Source organism: Perissodus microlepis, chromosome 11 (assembly GCF_051167445.1).
Source record: "Perissodus microlepis isolate ML-2025 ecotype Zambia chromosome 11, ASM5116744v1, whole genome shotgun sequence".
Lineage (NCBI taxonomy): Eukaryota > Metazoa > Chordata > Actinopteri > Cichliformes > Cichlidae > Perissodus > Perissodus microlepis.
The window spans coordinates 34,110,798-34,133,456 of NC_140471.1; the positions used below are offsets into that span (position 1 = coordinate 34,110,798).

General features: G+C 39.9%; 1 protein-coding gene across 2 annotated transcripts in view; it reads left to right on the plus strand.

Moving 5' to 3' along the window:
• Positions 1 to 2,054: 2,054 nt before the first annotated feature.
• The window catches only part of otud7b (OTU deubiquitinase 7B), a 45,582-nt gene continuing 24,977 nt past the window's right edge, over positions 2,055 to 22,659 (plus strand). For both annotated transcript variants that reach the window (XM_084944345.1, XM_084944346.1), the window contains exon 1: positions 2,055 to 2,292. The gene's annotated coding sequence lies outside the window, so the exon portion shown is untranslated. The remainder of the gene's footprint in view (positions 2,293 to 22,659) is intronic.

Consider the following 22,659-nt stretch of genomic DNA (forward strand, 5'->3'; position numbering starts at 1 on the left):
GTCTTTTTGTTTTCAAAATAACAGTTAACAGAGAAATCAGCCTACCAGCTCATTTTGCATGAAATTATAGATAGATAGATAGATAGATAGATAGATAGATAGATAATATAAGCATATATAGACATCATATACATATGAAGAATGTAGAAAAGAACATTTAGGATTTACATATATAATACTTTATGAAAGGGAAAATGATAATGTATAGGTTATCTTTACTTTCGAAATAAGTTAAATTTACCTTTCATGTTAATTAAGTGTGTAACTTAGTGTCGTGGTGTGTAAAAGTTACCTCTTATTTCTTTATATTTATTCAAGGGTTTGGGTTTTTTGGTGGGGACATTGGCTCCTTTTCTTTTTCTTTTTTTTTTTTTGCCTGTCTCATTTGGTTCTTTTGCCATCAGAATTGTTGTCTAAAGGCAAAGAAAGATGCCCAACGGATTTACTTTACCAAATGGACCATCCCAGCCTTGCCGTATTGGCCTATTTGATTCACCTTTGGGACGGTGATAAAGGGCAAAAACAGACAAAAAATACATATATCAGTCACTTGGATCACCTGTTGAGAAAGAAAAAAGAGAAAACAAGCAAAGAAAAAGAGCAATATAATAAACAACATCATCGCGATGATCTATGTGAATATAACACTAAATATTAAATATTGTGCAGCACCTAAGATCGACAGCGCACAGTGAGCTTTGAGGTAGCAGCCAAAAAGGGTGTAGTTTGTTTGTGTGAGCACCTGTGTGTACACCTGTGAGTGTGGGCGCGCTTGTATTTAAAAGGTTCCTTCATGTAATGATCTGCTAGAGGGTGTGGGGAGAGTTATAGTCCCGTCCTCCTGGGCATGAAGCAGGTATGGAGGAGATCAAGGCTCCAGACATCCAGAGGCCCCAAGAGCGAAGGAGACCAAGGAAGACCAACGGAGGGGCAGCCGTGCCACTCTCCCGGAAAGAGCTGAGGAGAGTCCCAGATGAGGGGTCGCTCAGCAGCCGCGGAGCAGAAGCCAGGGGGTTGCAGTGACATGCCTGTGAGCTCCGCTGGCAGCCAGCTGTGCCAGAGTGACTGAGCCCCAGGCCGAGAGGCCAAGGGCACCCCACCCCCGAAGGAGCCCGAGTAAGCTCCAGGCTCCAGGCGCCAACAAGCAGCCACCAGGAGTGACGCCCATCCCCGGACACAAAGAACCACCAATGTCTGAGGGCGTCTGCCACTGGTAGGGGAAGTGGTGGAGGGAGATAGGCCTCCATACCTTGGAGGGCCTGAGATGTCCCTAGAGAGAGGTGGCGTCAAACAAACAGGCACACACAGATACAAACATCCATTCCCACCCTCATGCTCTCATTGGCTCCTTTTCTTTCACTCAGTTGCAGTGCAGTCCTTGCACCTGATCATTTTCAGAGGAAGCCACTAAACAATCCCCCATGAATCATTCAAGGGCAAGGAAGAGCTTTAAATGTCTTTTAAGAAACCTGGTGAGCTATTCCCTAAAACATCTTAACGAAACACTAAGTTTGTCTGTCATGAGTAGAAAAAGTTTGACATGTACTTCCATTTATTTTTGAAAACAACAAAAAAACGTTTTGCATGCGAAAATTGACATTAATGGTCATGAAAAGTACCGAGACCTATAAAAAACAACTCTTAAGCTGCAAGCAATATTAACCATGCTAAATGTACACGTTTTGTCACAGTTTATTAGTGTTTGTACAGTTCCAGAAAAGATGGATTACGCTCAGACGTGTTCCCTGCTGCGTTTTATTTAGCATCGCTAATGACGTAGGGTTTACATCATCCTGGATGACCTCATCCCGGCCACGGTGACGCCCCAGCTATTTTGTTAACTCCAAAGCACCTGTCACTCTGGCCTGAGTGCCGCACTGTCATTGGCTGCTGACACAAAAAACCCACTGGCCTCTCATTTTCTTGCAGCCAATTGGCAGGCGGATGTTTGGCGTTCTCATTTGGTGTTTACTCTAATGGGGAACGTCAGTCAAAATGTTCTAGCCCGACCATTGGTTCTCATAAACGTCAATAAAAGAAAACTCCCGCCTCTGATTGGCCGAGTCCTCTCGGGGGCCGTCTGAAACCTTTGGTTGACGTTGTTGTTGTAAGTGGTGGAGAAATTACTTTGTCGCTGGTGGTCCGGTTTGGGATTTTACGCACCGTTCTCCATATGAGGACACTAAAAAGTTAGAAGTCGTTGGTACTGGAAACGTATTTGCTACTTACAAGTTGGCACTTGCTGGAAAACTGAATGGGACGATGAAAACAACATCTGCGAGGCCGCTAAAGGTAAGCAGTAGAGGGATACTCCAGCTCCTAGCGTTAACGTAAGCTACCGTTAGCTTGCTGCTGATTAGCCAGGCTTGAAGTAGCCACTTGCTAGCCAAAGGTAACGGTTCGTTCTAATAACTGAAAAAAATGTACAGGACTTCTTTATGGTGAGCATTCATGCGCATGTCTGGCAGACTTTAAATGGACGATTATAATTACTAATGGGTGCAAATAAAGTTAGTGGGATATGTTTGAACGGTGCATGAACCTCATGCGTTTGAACGCCTCAAATGCGTTTATGTAAGCATGTTTATTGTTCCCTGATATTTCTTCTTCAAAGAATAGTTCTAGCCATTAAAAGCTGGCTCAGAGTCAGCAGTGGGGACAAGCCATCATCGTGTGTAGCGTTAGGATTCAGCGCAGAGCAGAACTGGGTTCTGAATACTGCCTCAGCTTTATAAGCTGTCAGCTAAGCAGTGTGAACACTGATATCAATTTCAGCTGATCTCTTTAGTAGTTGTGCATCTGCCTGTGGAAGTAAGTTAAATCATCATCTCGTTTTTTCTGGGAGCTTCTAGTCACGATCCAGCTTATCGGAGTCCGCCTTTTATTTAAGGTGCATGTGTGATGTAACATTGACTTAAAAGACCAGCTCACAGGAAATTACCAGAGCCAGCTCTTCACACACCACAATTTCTAACCAAAACAACTGGGTTTATTGAGTCTGAATAAGCATCTAACTCGGTGTGAGACTCCTGCCTGAGCTGACGGGTCACAGGGTTCACTGCTTTTTACTCATTCTGAAACTAGAACTAGGTTTATTTGGCATATTTTTCTCTACATCACCACAGCGAGAAAGTATTAGGTTGCACTCTGCCTTGAATTATTTAGGTCTTGTAGTTGTGGACTCTTTTGTTTGCCGGGACACCAGGACAGACAGCCTATATGAAAAGTAGGACAGAGGTACAAGTTCTTCAGTGTATTTGGCCTACAGCAGGGGTGTCAAAAGTCATTTTAGTGAGCAGGGTATGTACAGCTCACTTTGATCCAAAGTTTGTTTGACGTATAAAACCACTGGATAATATCCTTTATATACACAAAATGTCTTTGTGTGAAGAAGTATGGGTACCTAGGAAAAACATTTGTATTTAATAAGTTATTTAAATAGCAAATGATAAGCAGTCAAGGATCTCTTAGGCAAAAGGAGTGCAATTAAAACCAGTATTTCCACATTTCATCTCTCTATTGGTGTTACATGTATTTTAAAATATATAGTGGCTATTTAAAGGCACATGACCTTCACACATGTATTTTGGATCTCAATAACACCAGTATTTTACTTCTGTCTGTAAAAGCAGATAGAATTGCAAATGTCTTCTCTGAAATTTGCACGCTTTGCAAAGCCATCCAGAAGGCCAGGCTGGGTGTGCTTTGACTGCTGATTATGATTAAAAACAAAACGCACACATAATAAACACACAGCAGTGAAGAGGAAGCTCGTTGAGAAGTTAGGTATGGTGTAGTAGGAAAAAGAAACACATTCAGCCCTCCACCCATACTCACTGTTTCCAGTGGCTGTGAAGGATGATGCTTGAAATGTAGGACACACAAGCAACTGCTGATCAGTACCAGTGTGGAAAGTTGAATGAAACTACCAGTGCACTTTGACTGTAATATTTGTCTTTTCTGCGAGTGACTTTTGCAGCTCGATAACTCTGAGGTATGATCAGTACGTTCCAGCAAAGTCTCATGGCAGTTTGTGACATGATCACAGCTTTCGGTGTGTTAATTTGATCAATTTCCAAATCTTATTTTCATGTCCCTGAATTTTCAAGTCTCCATATGTACTGATTTGTGTCTATATACATAAAGTAAATATTTTTCACCTCTAAAGGGTGCAAGAAGTCTACATTTAGAGACAGGAGGGCTTGGTGGTGCTGTGAATCATTAGGATGGTTACAATTCAACAGCATTATTTTGATTATTCAAACTGCTTAATTAAAAAAAAACCAGAATTAAACTACAGTGGGTTGTCACTTCTTTTTAGCTTAGTTTTCTTGGTTGTCAGCATGACTATGCTGGACAACTTAAGAGCTGTAGACATGAATCCTTTTTCCTGTTTAAATGCGTCACTCTCAAAGCTTTGCTAACCGTCACTACGAAAGTAGCCCAAATTTTGGCCACGAACGTGGAAAAATAGATTTTCTTCTCAACAGAGATTTTTTTTTTTCTATTTTGTTTTTTTGTTACGTAGTTTAAAATGTAAAGAAAGAGAAAGTGTTGAAAATATAGGTTATAAACTTCAAGGTGAGCATTTTAATTGTTGCCTTCTTAGTGTTTTAAAACTGGGCGTGATGTATCTGACTAAATTATGCCAAGAAGTTGTTAGATAATGTCCTAAATAATCCTTCTTTTTTTTTTTCTAACAATGTCTGTAATTTGAAGAAAACAACTTTGTTTTATTCAGGATGACATGAATCACAGGGATTCATATATTGCGGCATTGGTCAACTAATATGAATGCAATGAAGGGAACAATTAATAAACATTTTAAACATTTTTATTTTCATAGGCGCAGTCAGTGAAGTTTTTGACCGCACCTCATATTTGCACCCATTAGCTCACTGTTGGTAATTAAAGTGATAAAGCTGCCCATCAGTTCATGGTGGCAACTATTTACCATGATGCTCAGTTTTTCTGAGGGTTTGTGTCAGGTTTCATTATACAAGTCCTCAACACTTGAAGGAACATATTATATTGATGCATACAGCAGCAGAGAGAGCACCTCAGGCGAGTATTTTAAGAGGGGTGTAGCATCCTTCTGACTACAAGTCAGTTTCCAAACTGGCAGGGTGTAAAAGTAAAAAAAAAAAAAATGAAGACTGAAAACAAAAAGTGCTCTGCTGCTTTGTAAATATGTGGATTATAGGCACAGGTATACAGTCTATTAAATTGCCTTCTCAGTGCACTAAACAGGCAGTAGCTCAGCCTGCATCCAGTGGAACGGAACAAAACAAACATTACTGAGTTATTGCTCTTTGATTTTCCTCGAACCATTTGAATTTGGTTGATCCAAATTTAAATATGTGGCTTGTAATCTGCAGTGTATCATATGCATCAGATCTCTTAACAGGATTCAAATGTTATGTGGTTGGGAGTTCACAGTAGCCTCGGGTCACAGTGACACTGATGGTGATGGTGCCCACTCAAGAGGTTTTGTTCTCGAAGGGAAATCACCAAGACCGGGGCTGAAATGTTTTTAATTGCTACTTTTTTCTAAAGTTGGTTTTAGTTTGGCTAACTTTAAAATACATTTTGCTTTATCAAAAAATAACAGGACAATGCTTACATTTATATCAACCAAAGACTTTTTACCTAAACTCAGTACAAAGCAGTCGCGCTTACCTTCATATTAACAAAGGCTTTGTTTGAGCCAGCGTGCTAAACTGTATTTCACTCAAATTTAGTTTGCAAGCTCTTTTATTGTTAATGAATGATTACAAAACTGTGTGTAGTGGTGCATGAGCTTTTTCACCTTCTGAAGCATTGCATGCCCTGCTGTCATCTGAAATGACGAGTTGTAACTAGACACTCATATTACTTGTGTAACAGGGTTTGTCATGACGCTGGCAACATGAAGTTTTATGAGCTGATGGTCATGGGCTTATTTGCACACTGTTTTGCAGTTACATGTGGCAATAAAGACAGAGCAGCAGTGACTCTTGATTTATACTTCACATGACGGACAGCCAGTTTAACTTGTTTGACTTTCTGTATGACTTCCTTTAAGGTTTTGTGCCAGTTAGTGTGAGAGTGCTGTAAACATGTGTCACGCACTTATTTTGCTGAATATCCTTTGTGGCTGTCTTGGTGAATATAATGTTATACAAGCTAACCTGTCTGTTTCAGCCATGCAGAGGATATGAAAATTTAAATTTTCCTCTCGCTGAGTTCCCCCAAACAGCTGCTCACTGTCAGCGGTGCAGTGTCAGTTACACGGCCAGGCCCGTTTGGCCTACTCCCACAGGAAAACACGGTCAGATTAATAAGTAAGTAGATGAGGTTAGTAGGACAACCAGATGATTTTTTTCCTGTTAAGTGTGCGTGTCCCACTGGTGGTAAGGCATGAACTAAGCCTTGTTTTGTTTGGACTCTTTGCAGATTTCCAAAAAAGACTTAAAACCCACATCCACCTGTGCTCTTATATCTTTAAGTAGCACTATTCAGAAACACAAGAAGGGGATAAGATAAAAGGCAAAAACAGTTTTAGTCCCTGCACTGCCACAGCGACACGAGGATCAATAGGTGGCTTGTCTCTAAGAGGTCTCCATGTCCAGACAGCAACTCATAAAACTCTTTGCAGCCCCACCCTCCCCACCATGGCTGGTTGCCTGCCAGTCTTGTGACACAGCAGCTAGCCAGTTCCCAGGGCCATTTGTGTCCAGGATGGGTAGATACTGTGAACTGAGGTGCTTACCTGGGTGCCAGCAGCTGCTTTACTTTCAAAACATGCATGTTTGAGTCCAAAATTCGTCATTTTAGACTGTTTCTTCATTTGTTTATAAGTAAAATATTTTTATTTGTGTAAAGAAAAACACAAAAATCAGGCATCTGTTGACACTCATTATATACTGTAGTACACTATACTATAGTATAAACTATATTTGATTTATCCTCCAAACTGGGGAAACTCTGTAGTCTTTGACAAAATAGCTATGACCATTAGAGGAGTTTATAGTTCATAAAGGTGAAGTACACTTTATCAAAACAAATAAGACATTTCACTAAAATAAAAGCTAGTTTGAAATCAAAATAAATGTAATTTATATTTAAATAAAAATACTTAGTTGAAATATAATTTATAAGTATTATTTTAAATTCACCCAGCAAAATACTAAATGTAGAAAAACAGCATAGCAACTGTCAGATGACATTTCAGCCGGTATATGTAACAGATTATAGTAAAGGTTTGTCTTGCATTTGAGGAAAAAAAAAGTTTTTATTTATTAAGTGGCCAAAATACAGTGCATACTTACAAAAACTCATTTTAAGCAGGTATTTGAGCAGCATTGACATATACATATATTAAATACAAAATTGTTCTTAGGCTACAAGTGCAACTTAGGGATGTCACTGATATACAGGTTGAAACTTTTTACATATCAGATGATATAAGTTAAAAAAATATCAGTAAATAGATGCTGGCCACACATTAGGTCCCTACCCCATGTTCCAGGTCTCCACTCTACACCCATGTTAAGTTGTGGATAGCAGGATTATGCCTGGTCTCTGTTTAGTTAATTCATGCGGTTGATAGAATAGAGGCCAACGCAAACTAAGGTGTAACAGTTTTATTTGTTCCACCTGAAAAACTATAATCCAATACAGCATGGGCTGCCACTCCCATGAGGAAAGCTGTGGTAATGAAAGCTTGTTGTATCACTTACTTTGATCACTGCACCTTTTCTGTACCACACCAGACTCAAGAATTTATTACAGCTGTACTTGCCAGAATCTCGCAGTCTTATCTGTCATCACCACAGTGCTATTTGTCTTTCACTTTTTAAGCAGTGGTTGTTTTATCTATTGTTGCAGATACAAATTTTTCCTTTATGATAGGAATAAATGTTTTCAGCCGATTGGTCTTTGAGGAAGTTTATTATGCTCATTTCTAGCTACATGGTTTTGTTCTTTGACTCTGCAAGGGTAGCTTTGCATGAGTCACAGTTTCAAAAAATCCTCGGTTGTTTTATTGTCCTGTTTTCTCTTCTTTTGGCTGTTCATGGTAAGCAAAGGGCTTTAACAGTGTGTGGGTGGGGCTTGTGTACTCGCTATGATATCATCCAGAGCCAAGTTTAGAAAAATAGTTTGAAATGACTGCCCTATTTGTACGTTGCGTGCGTGTATGAAACTTCAGACATTTTAAAGTCTTCTGGATTGTTTGGACTTCAGAAGGAGCTGGTGCACTGCAGCTGATGCATGGTTAACACAGACCAACATAGAAGTGAATTAAATACATTGGCCCGTTTTAATCTGTACCATATTTATCTTTTTGAGTCATTAGTTAATTTTGGACTTTAAAGTACTGCAGAACCATGCTGGTTCATGCGGCAGTCACGTGTCCTGTATTCCACCTTAGGGCTGTTCGATATAACGATATATATTGGATGACGATATAAAAACGTCTATGTTTCATTTTACACTATCGTTTGTTTCGTGGTGTTGCAAAATAAACTGTTTATGGCAATATTTTTTCATGGTTTTGATGGTCACTGTAGTGGCTATATTCATTTCTTAAAGTCCTCTCTTTCTCTTATATTTAATATAACCACACTACAGACGGACAAGCGCCTCTTTTTATGCGTTGTCGTTAGCAACAACGACAGTAAAACCATCGCGTGTCCGCTTATTTTCCACATAAAGTTTTCACAATAAAGCTCAAGATCCTGTTGAGACTTTTCAAAATAAACTGAATCACGTGAAAGGGCAGATTATTTACGGATGAGAAGCAAAGAAGAGCCGTCAGGTGCTAAAAAAATAAACCTTAGACTCAAACGTTAGAACAGGCTTTTCCCCGCAGCACGCCGTGTAATAAATACTCACAAAGAAAACGGCGGCCGTTACAACTTATGTCTAAAAATGTATCGTTTCATGCATCAGTTAAAACACTCGACTCCAGCTACACGACGCCCAGCTGGAAACACTTCCCGCAAGTCGAGCTGCCTGAGATTCACAGAACTTTCAGAAAATGTAAAATTTTTGTGATTTATATCGTTATCGGACGATAGATGTCTTATATCGGGATATGAGATTTTAGTCATATCGCACTGCACTATTCCACCTGGTAGTTTACATTGTTAGATCACAGAAAGGCACAGAGGCAGGTGGTGTCATAGTGTTTTAGAAACAAACGTGAACTGGGGTTGCACATTATTGAAATATGGATAATTAGTTTAACCAGCTATTATTTTTGCTGCTGACTAGTGACAACAGAAATCATTTAGTTGACTGTTCCACAAAATCTAAAGGTTAACAGGACTCCATCAGGACCAAATGAGGACTTCTGACTGACGGATTCTGGTGTTTAGGTTGGCAGCTGTCTGAAATACTGAAACAAACTCATAACAAGTGAGGTGATTGCTATTAAACTCTGTCCTTCACAGTTAGAACAACACTAACTGTAAGCTTGGTGGCAGTAAAGCTGGACTCATTGATCAGCATCAGTGTCTTTAAGTGGATGTTCAGTTTGGTAAATTCGGCAGTTGTAGTAAATCACTCAACAGAACACTCAATTAATGTTTATTTCAAAGCATATTATTGGGCATGTGCCTTTTCTTGTGCAGACTAGGGGACATTATCGTCTCCTGCTCTGCCTCGCTGATCCAGGACATCAGGAGTAATCCCACACACAGCCCTAATGAGGAGCCTGTTCCCCCAGGATGACATCATATGGGGTGTGACGTGAAGTCACCCTGCTGTGTATAGCGACTGGCCTGCAGCACGTGGGGATTCACATGAGCATTAGTGCTGCGTGCCTGCAGAGGCTGGTGCTTGTTTAGCCGCTGGCTTTAGATCGGGCAGGGCTTGGTTGGCTTCACATTCAGGCTGATTTAGTAGATCTTCACTGTTGTAGGTATTGTACTTGCAAGTCACAGATCCATTTTGTTTCTTGTATTAAGCAGTTTCTAAGCTCTTTTATCTACAGGAGTTTTTGTATTGCAGGACTGGAATGAATGTGCTTAATTTTAAAATGGCGCAGCCAAAGATCAAGTTGGAGTCTAAGAAATGTCTTGTATTCCTTGAGGGTTGATATGCAAATGAAAGCAGTAGTCATCTCACTTGCCTTTTAAATGTGAATTATGCAATACTAATTGTTTAGACATGAAGCAAAAAGGATATTTTGGCATCAGTGCCATCCCTGTAACATCAAATATTGCCAGTTTATTTTAAAAATTAATGCACGGATCAAAGCAACAGAGGAGGTGATTTTAGTCATCTTTAGGATTTGTTAGGCTTGCCAAAACAAATTTAGACTTATCACCTTTGGTCAATAATCACAGCTCAAACACTGTAGTATGTGTTATTGTGTAGAAGTGCTTGCATTCACATTCACTTCACTCGGGTAGGACCCACAGGTACAGGGTCATCTAACTATTATTGGCAACGCCCTCTTTTTTTCCCTGCTCTTCTTTTAAAGTCCAGTTGCTGCTAATCATCTACTCTGACCTTTCTCATGTCATGTTTACTGGTAAAGTCTTGGTTACTTGGTTGGGCGGTCCTCAATGTCATTCAGCTGTATCACCAAAGATGAGCTTGTGTCATGTTTGGACATGCAGCAGGGAATCCTGTGCTATTATTGTAATCATCTTAATTAATTTTCTAGAGGCAAAACACACATTTTGTTATTTACTGTGAAAATATCCAGCCTTTAGAATATTTAGGCAGGCAGTTTTAAGATGGATGCAGAGGCTTGTGCTTCTTCACAAAGAATACAAATCACTGAGTCCGCCAAGGCCAGCTGAGGACTTTTGTAAACCGGTTTAGAGTTTAGGATGACAGCTGCAGGAAGCAATTTATCCATCAGTCTCTGTGCTGATGTCCTTCAGAGGCACAGCAGCATTTCTCGCCGGATGTTCAGCAGCACTGGACCAGCATTTGTGTGTCTGTGCACCTCTTTTGGTCTGCAGAGCACAGACTTCCATGAAGTCATGCAGGGGTCATCATTCTTAATGTCTTATTTTGGGTTTCTTTTTGTGTGCGCTTCTGAACCAGTAATGCATTGATGGCAGATTAGCTTCCACTTCCCCCTCTCACTTTGAGGATCAAATACCCTCATTACATTTTCTGCTGTTTCAGTCACCCATGGCACTGACCCCGTGCACAAAGCAGTGTGGTCTCTGTGTGGTATGTGGGAATGCCACTTATAGTCCCCTAAAGCCCTTTTCCACAGCCGCCTGCTTCATGTGGGGTTGTTAATTATCGCTCCTTGAGTGGTGATTACTGGGCCTGACTGCAGAGACATGCCCCAGGCATAGCCTAGGACCCTCTGAGGTCTAGTAAACCATCATAATGGACAGGAAAGGAGGAAATAAAGATTGGCCTGCACCTGTATGTAAAATATTAATCATAACTATCTCAGCATTAATGCTACATGTTACTATATTAATTTCATGATAACACATGTACAGGTACAGTTAAGCTAATCAGTTATTTTCTTGGTTAATCTATTAATTATTTGTCAAAACTTTGTCAGTTACTAAAAGTGAAAAGGTTCATCTGCAAAGGATGGCCTACTTTTTTGTTTTTGGAATATTTGAGTCAAGACGTTCTTGTGGATTTAAAAAATTAAATGATTAAACTTTTTCCTTTGTTTTCTTACTGGTTTTGTACGTATTTAGTTTTCTAAATTTATGTAAAATGACCATTCAGGCAGAATCTTAATGACCATGGATCAGAAATCACTTGCTGCTGTCAATTAAGGCATATCCTGTTAAAGAGGAAAATGTGTGCTTGTTTATTTTCATCGAGAAGTTGTTGATGCCACTGTATCCATTATATAAAAATCAGCACTCACGTTTCTTGTTCTTGTCCACTGATATGTGAGTCGGGTGATTCATGCTGTGGCATTCAGAGCAGTATTTTAGAGCAGCGGTCCCCAACCCCCGGGCCTCGGACTGGTACCGGTCCGTGAGTCGTTTGGTACCGGGCCGCGAGAGTTGAGGCTCAGGTGTGAAATGTATGGTTTTCAAGGTTTTTATCAGTTTTCAGCGTTATTTTGTTATCGTTTTTATCGTTTACTCGGTTTTCCTGGGTCTTTTCACGTGTGTTATGAATAAATCTTCTTTTTTTCGGTACCGGTACTAGTTTTATTTTGTTGTATTTATCCGCGACACCTTAAAGGCCGGTCCATGAAAATATTGTCGGGCATAAACTGGTCCGTGGCGCAAAAAAGGTTGGGGACCGCTGTTTTAGAGGAAAGTGGACTAAGTGAAGTCAAACATCTCTGCTACATGCTCTGCTACACTATGACATCAGCTCTCAGACACTTTGATAAACACTTGTGTTCAGAAGCTAATACTGCCCATTTCAGCTGGCTGGACTTGGCTATTATTACTTTGCTCCAGTGAATATCAGCAAGAGTTTACATCTGGCTGAAGAAAAACTTGAAGCTTTCCACTGACCAGGAGACATTTTGTGCTAAACCATCACTGTACCTCAATCAGAATGCCTCTGTGTGCAGACTACATACACTACATGCACTTCGTGCTTACTTGCGTGGTGCATGTGTATCAACAGGGTAGTGTTGCCTCAAGTCTAACACAAAGGGTCATACCCTTAACTGCTTTTTGTATACATGCAACGTTTCTGACCAAAACTTATGCTAAAGTCTTTTAAAAGCAACAGTTTACCATGCACGAACAGCAAATAACACCAAAATGTGTGTAATCTCACTACTTTTCACCTCCTGCCTGAAATTTGGTTACTGGTCCCTCCTCTTAAATTACTTAAAATCTGCCATTTTGACAGTATAATAATTAACCACTAATTAGCAGATGTCAGTGTCTGTGCATTGTACCCGTACAGATTTGAAACCAAGCTGGCTGGTTTCTGAAATCTGAAATGAAAATCAAGTAAATACAGTCATAAAACTTGCTGTAGATATTACATTTGTAGAGGTTGTATTTACGATCAGACCAAAATCCAAAGAAAACAGCTTTACTGTAATGTGTGGTTGAAAAAAAGGAAATGTATATTGTGGTAAGGAATATTACAGTGTATTGTTGCGTGGTTATGTTCCCATCTTGAAAGCTCTTTATTTATAAAAGTCCAAAAATAATAGATCATTTTGGTATTGTTAGGCCTTTTTTTCGCTAAAGAGGTCTTTGACAAGCATTAATTGAGACTTTTTGTTTTGAAGACATGCATTCATACAAAGGAAAGGAAACATAAGCATACTCTAGCTTATTAGGTCATCCACTCTCTAAAAACCTTCTAATGCTAACTGGTGTTTTGTGTTTCAGTCAGCTTAAGGACCAGAGAATGATGATTCCTAAGAACAGTGCACTTTCAAAAAAGATAAATGGTTTTTGTTAATGAAAATTAGCTCTGAATGATAAAGGGTTTCATGCTTTCAGAAGGAGAAGATGACGTCACTGATTTGTTTGTTTCTGATTGAAGCATTACACGTTCCTTGGGTTTTGTCCCGACAGTGTTTAAATCTTAGCCATCAGCTGTTTTTGAGCTCTCAACGGTGCAGACTTTCTATGTTTAAACTGTGATTAGGAGTGGATTATTTTTAGGCTATCTGAAACAGGAGGTTGCTCTAATTCTGGCAGCTCAGATTAGATGGTAACTCTGTTTGCATTGGTGGTGGTGCTTACACAGTTGTTATTGCTCTGGTTTAGATGTAAAGATAGACACTCAGAACAAGTGCGCAGCTGTGTAATGAACATTCAGGGACCCTGTTTTCATGAACAATGCTAATAGTTGACCTAAATGTCTGTGAATGTGTTTTTCTCCCCCTTATTACCAGTGTCGCACTATTTTTAGACCAGATAAACTTGCGGAATTTCTTGGTTCAGTCATGAAGTTTAAAACGGCTGCAGTCTGCAACCCAAATGTGAAAACTGTGATCAAATGATCTGTAAGTAAATCCTGTTTTCTTCACCTTGTTTTGCCTTGAGCACTCATCCAGGGAAAAAAACAGAGGTTCACATGGATCAGGTTTGCCTGTTTCTGAGCCAGCAAATGGGATAGGCAGGCTGTGAGAGGGACATTAGACTTTGCATATTTTTGTTTGATGACTGGACAGCTTTTGGACTCATCCAGCTCAGGTGGCACGGCCTGGAGAGGGCGGGCATGGTGTGGAATCTCTGACATCAGCTGTGTGTGCATTCGGGATGGTGGTGTTGTCTTACGCATTACACACACAGACGCCCGCAGATGGTGGTTAAGCCAGCAGGGTTGAAATGTGTTTTTATTTTCCTTGCAGGGAGGCTCATCTCGCCTACTTTGTTTAATTTTTTAAATTCCTGACTTGTTTGTAAACATTCGTTAGACCTGACACTTCTTGCAGTGTACTCTGGCAGAGACAAGCCAAGTGGAAGAAAAATAAGTAGGAATGCAGCTATCCAGCTTTTTCAGTTCTCATTCCTTGGCTTTCTGATCCAGTACTGATCCAGTACTAGATTTACATTAAAAAGCTGGATTCCTTACTGAATCATTCTTGTTTATGCAAATCAGCTTTTTTTTTTCTTGGATCAAAATGGGTCTTTGGGTGGTGACTGTACATGAAAGCATGATTGGTCTACATATAGTTAATTTGTTGAAGTGTATTCATTTAACTGTTCTTTCTGCTCATTTGATCAACTAAAAGTGTATTTTATGCTTATTATATTTACCCAAATGCTGGACTCGATTTAAACATTGCTTTGCCAGTTTTGTAAAAGAAACTAACAGATAATTAAGGCAACAAGAAGCGTTGATCTGGATCTCACACCTTTGCACCTGTCAGGACTTTATATCAGTATATAGCGGTCTTACAGGCCTGGACTTTTACCAAGTACTGATGGCTGTGAAAACAACAACAACTAAAGTCTCCTAAACAGACTGAGGGGAAAATGTGGTTCGGATACTTCTTTAGTTTTAATCATTATTAGATTCTTTAGATTTACATTCAACATCATACTGCAAATTGTTACAGACCCTGAGCAGGTGCTGAAAGCTGAAGCTCGGTTGTGCCGGCACATTTTGCAGTTAAATCACAAAGTACTGCAAAGACATTACAAAAAGTTGTTGGCAAATGAGCTTGAAACTCTAAATCGTTGGTCCTCCTTGCTATTTTGGCTGTCCTTACTGCAGCCAGTGGACTAAAGATACAAAGTAGGATTGTATTGATTAGATCACCTGTGTAGATTGGTTCATTGTCACTGGCATCTCATATAACTTTTTAAGGCAGTATCAGAACGTATCGACATATCAGAGTAGTGTGCCTCTAAATAAAATCAATAACCTTATTTGGAAAGACTATAACCCATCTTTCCTGCAGCTACAACAGAGCTTTTGCTGTTTTTAAGACAAAAGACACTGTCTGAGTCTGATGAAGAAGCTTTTTCTTTTCTTTTGTTTTCTTTTTGCTAATGGACTTGAACTGGTCCGCTAGTCCCCATAATTCATATGTCAGCAACATGCCTGTGCATGTACCCCTGAGCTGTAGTTCAGTGGGATTATTGATTTTTCTCCAATGACCAGCTTGCTAGCATATTTCCTTTTGTCCAGGGCAATAGGCACACTCAAATTTACTCTATTGATTTCTGAGATGTAACCCAATAGCAACTGAAACCATAAGTCTCTCCCTGAGAATGCAGCAGTTTAAAGTCCTAAATATTGTAATTGAATTGTGAAACTGTTTTTTTCTCTTCAGCGATAGTAAATTAGTTAATTCATTTATGAAGCACTTTTAAGGGAAAATGAGAATTGATGTAGACCATGTCTGCGGCAGCCTAGCATTAGCTTGAGGCTGTTTCTGCAGTGCTTTGGCATTATACAAGCCCTTGGAAAGTGATGTGCCTACACTATTCCTATGATGCATCCATTTGCCCTTGAAGATGGGGTCAACGTAGTCGCAAAAGAAAGCATTGCCCGGCCCTATAGAAGGATATTGCAATATAATGAGAGGATTTTGCACCGCTCTGCGCTCTGTTTGCTTTGCTGTGCATTTTCTTGTCCAAGACTGTTGTCTGATAAGGCCATTCTGTTTTTTTAAGCCTTCTACTTATTATGTTGAGGAGACTGAAGCAGCACTTCCTATACACAAGCAGCAGAGCCATTGTGCTGCACCCTTCATATGAGGGCAACTTTGGAAGACCTAGGTGAAGATCTTGATTTTCCTCCATTCCTCAGCCAGGCAATGATCAGCCTCCTTCCCAGCTGTAGCTTTCTTATGTAATGAGCCAGTGTAGGCTGACTGAGCTCAGTCAGTAACCAGATTACAGCACTCCACAGATTCAGACAGCTGAGGGACAGCCATCTCACCACACCTTTGTTTTTCTTTCTGCTGGCTTCCTTCAGCAGCATGGTTGGTGTTTACTGTGATTGATTGTTCACAGCGTATCCACCCTGTTTCTGAAGCACTTAAAAACTGGCTTCGACTCACTGAGAAGAAATCACAAGAAAGCCATTGCTCTGCTCTGTTTATATGCATGTGGCTGTTTTTTAAGGACAGTATGCTATGCCTACGCCTTGCAGACACTTCAGAGCTTACTGTGACTGACAAGTCAGACAACAAAAGAGTGATTGAGACTTGAGCACATGAAGTCATGTGGCTATACAAGTATTTCCTAAAGTATCTCTCTAAAGTCCCCTTGTTAGCTGCCACGATAGCCTGAGTAGTATTGTGTTATTTAAGCTAATAAAGATCACTGACAGGGTTTTTCCTGGATATATCATTTTCTGGTGTCTCCCAAAAAGGTTTTAGCCTTTTAATTGTAATTTAAACAACAAGAATATTTTTGTTGATCAAATAACCAGATGTAAAAGGAAAATTCCTAGTTTTCTAAGTGTGTGACCAGTCATGCTTATATATTGAGTCAGGACTCAATCCCAAAAAAAATCCAGATTGATACCAGAGTTATCCACAGATACACTTCACTTGGATGAACCATGCAAGTATATTAGGAACCAGGGAAGTACGTGCTTATGTGTTTTGTTTTGTTTTTGTTTTTTTTGGTGTGTGTGTGTGTGTGTGTGTGTGTGTGTTTGGTGTCTGCTAAACACCTATTCCTGGTCTTTCTGTCTTGTGGCTGTCTAGTCAGGTTGCTGATGATGTTGTCCTCTGTTCCATTAAGCTGCTTTCCCATAGAGGGAATCAATCAGTCCCAATCAGCCAGTGTTTCAGACTGCTGCTGACTGCTCTGGTGGTCTGCATATGAACCGGACGGAGAACTGGTTCATGTGCTGTTAACGATGGTGTTGTGTTTTTGTATTGCAAAGAGTGTTTTTCTGAGGTGCATCAGACCTAATTAGTCATTTCTGCACTTCTGCTATAGTCACTTATTGGCAGGTGTGTACACCGAAGCAGATGGAACTGCAGTAACCTGGCCGGTTCATCAGTCTAGCTTTAGCTGCTAGTGCTCACTGCTCTGTCCAAAGACGGGAAGTTTTTTCTTTCTATCCCACCATCCCTCTGTGGTGGAGATGAAGCACTTAGTCACACTTGTCACTCCTGCTTCGACTCCCACCAGCCACATCGCCTCACCCTGTTTGTTTACCTTATGCCCTTTATCTCATTACTCATGTGGTTTTGCCAGGCAGAGAGGGTGTGTTTTGCATTTGCTGAGATCACAGGAAAGGTTTGTGATTGAACAAAAATAGAACAGGCACATTTATAGACACTGTGTTTTATCACATACTGACCATTAGAGGGGAACAACTCGGCCATCCTCATCTGGTGAAGTCTCAACATTATTTAGGTAAAGCATACTATCCTCGTTCTTTGTGTGACAGCTTCTTTGTCTCTTAGTAGAGCAAAGCTTGAGTTTCACACAATCAATGAAACCTTGCCGAGCAAAAACATGAGGCGGTGAATCTCCCCCTTCACAGGGTTTCAGTGAGAAAGAAAAAGCACAACCTGTGATGCAAATGTAAATATCAGCATTACCAAAAGTCAAAACACAGAACCTGTTCTGCCTAAAGAAGAGGCTTCACTTAACTAATCACTCACTTATTTTTTGCCTTTAACTTAATCTCAGTGCTTTACTTTGCCAGTGTCCATTCGGACAGGAGTGGAAAACATTAGTATTTGCATCTGTACTGTAATAATGCATCAGCTGTTATTTATTTAGCTTTTTACAGACAAACAAATTAGATGAGTAGAATTCCAGAAGCACGAGAATGAGGCATAGCTTTATTGAATTCTGTCCAATCACAATTGGACAGAATTGTAATGTCGATTATTTAACATATTAATTTATTGCACTTAAAGTATCTTTCTTAAAGGTATTTTCTTAAACAGTCTTGAATGGCCTTAGGAAAGTTGCACACTTTTGCAAGTTGCATCATTGAGCTGAAGTCAAAAGCCAGCTTTGAGAATAATTAATGCAAAGATATGTGTGCTAAGAAAAGAAAATCTTGGGAATGATGATTCAGACATCTGGAACCAGATTAGCCAGTCATATGTAGAAATCTCCTCATTTTGTTGTAATGCTGCTTTTCCTTTTACATATCTTTTTAAAAAAAAATCATTTGACCAGTATTCATACAGCATTTCTTTCCTACAAATGATCAATTCTCTGCATGTCTGTTAGTGTAGACAGTCAGACTGCTCTGTAGTTTCAGGCCAGAGGAAAACGTGGTTCATAACTCGTGGTTTGCAAACAATGTTGCTGAGCCAGTAATAAGAAGTGAAGGCTTTTGGAGAGTGCGAGATGGAAATTTACAGCAATGAGGGCAGCTCGATGTTTTTGTTTCAGTCGTTTTTGTTTGTCTTACCATAATAGGACTCCACACCATCCCAGCTCTGCCACAGATCTGAGAGATTTTATGCTACATATATGTTAAAAAAAGTGATTTTATCTGTTTGCTTTTTTCAGAAATCAGTTTCTAGGTGTGGCAAAGCTCAGCTTTGTTTTTATTTTGAAATTAGATTTAATTTACCCTGCATTCATGGTAAATTAGTACCAGTGAAGAATGTGGCAACCATTGTTTCTGGGTTGAGGAAATAAAGAGTAGTGAATAATTTAGCCTGCTGGAACTGGGGAACAAAAAGTGGACAGATGTTAGCTGAACAGCTGGAGGGGCATGGCGTTGAGTCTTAATATGTGCCTGATTTGTTAACTTTTTTGAAAGTATTATGCAGTTATTGAACATAAAAAAAAACATGCCATTTAAGATTAATTTTAATGTTAATCTATAGGGCTGGGCCATATCATACCGTTCACGGTAATACCGGTATAACCTTAGGCAATGATAGGAAAATGAAATATCGTGATAGAATATGGGTAAAACGCGCATGCGCAGAGCCTTTGTTTTCATACGCACATGGCAGAAAAAGCACGGCGGCGACGGAGAATGAGAAGGGCGAAATAGTTGAATGAAACAGATGAACCAGAATTGGTTTGTAAAAATGCTGCAACTTCAGTGATGTGGAGCTGGTTTGGCTTTCGTCTGTCAGATACACACCAAAGCAGAATTTTAGGTAGAGCATGTAAGCGGGCCGTTGTTATTACAGTGTTTTTCTGAAAATATGTCACTTTTAAAATCCTTTGATTTTCTGAAAAATCGACAGTGCCCCTTATAATCCGGTGCTTGATAATGGTGATAAATATTTTTGGCCATATTGCCCTTCCCTATTAATCTATAATGAAAAACAAATCAATATATGAAAAAAGCATTAACACCGTCAATATCCAGTAGGGAATTTTTTAGCCCCACCACACAGTGGCCACCACAGGTCCTCCTCCTCCTCAAGAGAAGTTTATGGTTTCAGACTGTGATGAATTAAAGACGTAGGCAGCACTCAGGAAAACTACCTGGTAGTCACAGCAGGAGTAACGGAGTCAAAAGTATACCAGATGAGAAACAGTTTGAAAGCAAGACCTACTGATAAATTCTTCTACTGAAATATTTTGAGTTTTAAATATAGCTCTTTTACACCAAGGGCCCCTTTCAGTCATCTTGTTTGGAGCTGAAGTAAACAGTGAGTGAGACCGAGCTTTTAGGGAAGGACAAAAACACAGAACTTTGAAGGAAAAGGCGAGTATCCAGTAGGACAGATTGAGTGGCAAATGTTTTGCTCTGGATTAAACATTCTTTGTGATAAAGACAATATTGAAGATAGGTCAGGTGGATGGATACAAAATGTAATTAAATCCATAAAAAGCACAAAAAGAAGCAAAATGACAAGATATAGATGCTAGAGCTGCAGTTCTCAGTTTTGCCAAAATTAATGCAAAAAAAAAAAAACAACAGCAAAGATTTTATCCCAATTATTTTATTATCATAATCATACGAAGCCAGCGCGGTTTTGTTTCCAATTTAATATTGTAACACCATACTACGTGTAATTTCACCATAACAAGTGGATAGTTTGGGTTTTTTTGCTCACTTTCCACAGCCCTCGTGTGTTCAGTAAAACCATAAAAATGTGTCCTCCTTAAATACTGTAAAGAACAGCAAAGCAAACTTGCAGTCCCAATCCAAGCAACAAAGTGACCCCCTCAGCCCACCAACGGCTGGCGCAGTGGGCTGTGGTGACCTCTCCGTCTCCCTCCGTGATCCAGGCCGTTCTCCTGCCCTCAGCTCAGCACCCACGTGTTGTCAGCAGCTCCTGTTACGTAAGCGCTCCTGCCAGACAAAAGCTCAGCCATCCCTGATACAAATCACTGGCTGGCCCATGTTGGCAGCAGCGATAGTACTGCTCAGTAATCCACGCAGGGTCTCTCTTGTTGAGAATGTTTTTTCCCTGGCTGCCAAATGGAAATTTTTGACCATGTAATAATAGATTTTGAGGGCATGAAATACAAGGTATTTGTTAGACGTCATGTTTTGTTGTTTTAAGCCCGCTATAACCTTAAAGGTGAACTCTGGCTTTGTAATTACCTTTGGGTGTCAAACTCTGTGGTGAAGTTTCACAGTGTGCGCCAACACCACAACAAATGATGAGCATTTGATGGATGCCATAAACTTATGGCCTCCCACACTTCCTCTTTCCCTTCAGGGTGTTCAGTGTCATAAACATTTTTATTGCGGTCTTAATGACTTTAAGTTCCGCCATAATTTAATCCTGTGTTATCACTTTAGTTTTATTGTACAGCACCATTAAAAAGTTTTACAGTTAAGAAGTAACTGTGATCGAAACGGTTGATTCATGAGTGACCTGATGCGCTCAGATCTTATCCAGCACAGAATAAAAAATAAAATATGTGACTTTTATTATAGTGTAATGCGAGAAGACTTGGAGGACACAGACTGTCATTTTTACCAACTTGATCCTGGAAAAAAGTGTTTTTGAAGGAGGTGCCATTTGATGGTTTTAGCTTTACACATCAGCAGCAGCTTGGTTTCTATTAGTGTGCGAGAACATTCTGTCCACAGCCCTCTGTTTATCACCCTTCCACTTTTTTTTATATTTAATGGCTCTGAGTACTTTTTGCCTGTGCTGGGAGACTATACATCACATAATGGTACAGGATTATAAGAAAACACAGATTTACATCGTAACTAGACGACCTCTGTCCTCTGCTAAAGCCATCATAGTTGGTAAAACGTGTTGATGCTGCTGCTAAAGCCATCACTGTTTAGCCATCAGAACTTAAGGTGCAGCCTGTACATCTACTATGCTGTGGTATTGTCACAACTTAGTGGCTTCCTGTTTGTATGTTTTAATCTGCTTTCTCCTTTTTAAACGCTTTCATTTCTTTAAGTATTATACCAGGAAAAAAAAAGAATTTGCCAGAAAGCTGCGATGATAATTTGAATGGTTCAGTTTTCTTGCAGTGGGCCTCACTTCATTTACAGCATGTCCCTGTCAGTGTAGTAGTTATAGTAGTTATGCTATATCAAATTTTCTACTAATGCAATAAAATTGTTATAAAACAAACAAATTAGGGCAAAGGCTTGTTAGACAGTGACTCAAAACCTGTCGCAGTGATTCCCAGAGTGTCGGTCGTGGCTTCTGGTCGGCCACGAATGTGCTGTTGGTCAGAATACAGTCTAATCTACGTTTCTGTATCAGTTCAAATGAGATCTCCGCCTGTTTCGTTACACTGCGTGTATGTGATCAGTAGATCTCACTTAACTGACAAACTGCAAGAATATTGGGAGGCCCTGCAGAGGAGACTGTCGAGCTGCTGACTTTGCAAAGAATGCTCTAGAAATACAGTGCTGCCTGAGAAAGTCTGTTTCTCCCCCGTGTGCCTGCGTGCCTTTAATAATGATAAAGAAACCGAGGGAGGCAGGGAAAGCGAGAGAACGGTGGAGAGGTGTAAGAAGAGTAAACTCGTGACTCATCAGGCACAGTGGAAAAGAGTTCACTGAGTCAGATGAAGCAGGAACACTAGGTGGTGGATGAGCCATGAGACTGATGGGAATAGATGACTGTAGGTATTTTATTTTGGGAGTCAGCAGTCACTATAATATATTACTTTGCTCATCAAACTAGTGATTTACATGCATATAGAGTAACATTTAAAAAACAAACTATCTATAGTTACATTTTATTTCCTTTTTGAACCTCATTGATCAGAAATAAGGGTGGATAATAAAGCTAGGCCATGACAGATCCCTGCTAGGAGTTTGTACCTAAATCACTACTTCATTCCTCCTCATCATGCTGCTTATCAAAAAAATGGAAGTAAAGTGAAAAAAAAAACTCTGCACCACACTACA